General features: G+C 44.3%; 1 long non-coding RNA gene across 2 annotated transcripts in view; it reads right to left on the bottom strand.

Moving 5' to 3' along the window:
- Window positions 1–1,376, bottom strand: part of LOC135566648 (uncharacterized) — a 3,439-nt gene extending 2,063 nt beyond the window's left edge. Inside the window, exon 1 of one of the 2 annotated variants that reach the window (XR_010462150.1) lies at window positions 1,311–1,376. This is a non-coding gene — a long non-coding RNA (uncharacterized LOC135566648). Of the gene's footprint in view, window positions 1–1,014; window positions 1,056–1,310 lie in introns of those variants that run through there. The other variant, XR_010462151.1, reaches the window with a different exon arrangement.
- Between the last annotated feature and the right edge of the window lie 517 nt (window positions 1,377–1,893).

Genomic DNA, 1,893 nt, shown 5'->3' with positions numbered 1-1,893 from the left:
ACACAATCTAATACCGTTACACTCTAATACTGAACACGATCTAATACTGAACACACTCTAATACTGAACACACCTAATACTGAACACTCTAATACTGAACACACTCTAATACTGAACACACTCTAATACTGAACACACTCTAATACTGACACACTCTAATACTGAACACCAATACTGAACACACTCTAATACTGGAACACACACTAATACTGAACATAAACCCAATACTGAACACACTAAACTGAACACACTCTAACACTGAACACACTCTAATACTGAACACTCTCTAATACTGAACACACTAATACTGAACACACTCTAATGAACACACCTAATACTGAACATAAACTAATACTGAACACACTAATACTGAACACACTCTAATACTGAACACACTCTAATACTGAACACTCTCTAATACTGAACACACTAATACTGAACACACTCTAATACTGAACACACTCTAATACTGAACACACTCTAATACTGAACACACTCTAATACTGAACACACTCTAATACTGAATATGGAGGTGGTCAAGACAGTAGTGGTGTAGAAGGGTTACATGTAGTTAGAGTTAACGTGACGAGTTAAGGTCAGAGGTCAGGGGAAGGTCTTACGTGATGAATATGGAGGTGGTGTAGAAGGGTTACATGTAGTTAGAGTTAAGGTCAGGGGTCAGGGGAAGGTCTTACGTGATGAATATGGAGGTGGTGTAGAAGGGTTACATGTAGTTAGAGTTAAGGTCAGGGGTCAGGGGAAGGTCTTACGTGATGAATATGGAGGTGGTGATGAGCGGTGTGTAGAAGGGTTACAGGTAGTTAGAGTTAAGGTCAGAGGTCAGGGGAAGGTCTTACGTGATGAATATGGAGGTGGTGTAGAAGGGTTACATGTAGTTAGAGTTAAGGTCAGAGGTCAGGGGTCAGGGGAAGGTCTTACGTGATGAATATGGAGGTGGTGTAGAAGGGTTACATGTAGTTAGAGTTAAGGTCAGGGGTCAGGGGAAGGTCTTACGTGATGAATATGGAGGTGGTGATGAGAGCGGCGGTGTAGAAGGGTTACAGGTAGTTAGAGTTAAGGTCAGAGGTCAGGGGAAGGTCTTACGTGATGAATATGGAGGTGGTGATGAGAGAGGTGGTAGAAGGGTTACAGGTAGTTAGAGTTAACGTGATTTGTTGGTTATTAGAGGTCAGGGGTCAGGGAAGGTCTTACGTGATGAAAATATGGAGGTGGTGATGAGAGCGGCTGTGTAGAAGGGTTACAGGTAGTTGGAGTTAAGGTCAGAGGTCAGAGGTCAGGGAAGGTCTTACGTGATGAATATGGAGGTGGTGATGAGAGCGCCGTGTAGAATCCTCTCTGACAGTCTGGGTTCTTCCTGTCTCTGGTGCATCTCCTCCACAGTTGTCACAGCAGCGACACACACAGAAACACAGTCCTACCACGGGGTCAACACCTCAGGAAATACACAGCCCAGACTCACACACACCAGAAGCCCGCCTCAGTAGATCGTCTGCAGGAGACAGATACCACATTATTAGAGAGATAACTACCTGTCGGTTAGAGAGATAACTACCTGTCTGTTAGAGAGATAACTACCTGTCTGTTAGAGAGATAACTACCTGTCTGTTAGAGAGATAACTACCTGTCTGTTAGAGAGATAACTACCTGTCTGACCGGCTAGCTGTCTGACTGGCTAGCTGTCTGACAGGCCTGGTTACGATTGTCTGTCTGACAGGCTCAGGTTGGCTGACTGTCTGTCTGTCTGTCTGTCTTAGAGGTGAATTATAGTGGGTGTGGGTGTATTATAGTGGGTGTGGGGTGTATTATAGTGGGTGTGGGTGTATTATAGTGGGTGTATTATAGTGGGTGTGTGTATTATAGCGGGTGTGGGTG

This window comes from Oncorhynchus nerka, unplaced genomic scaffold (assembly GCF_034236695.1).
Source record: "Oncorhynchus nerka isolate Pitt River unplaced genomic scaffold, Oner_Uvic_2.0 unplaced_scaffold_3838, whole genome shotgun sequence".
Lineage (NCBI taxonomy): Eukaryota > Metazoa > Chordata > Actinopteri > Salmoniformes > Salmonidae > Oncorhynchus > Oncorhynchus nerka.
This window is presented reverse-complemented; position numbering and strand designations above follow the sequence as displayed.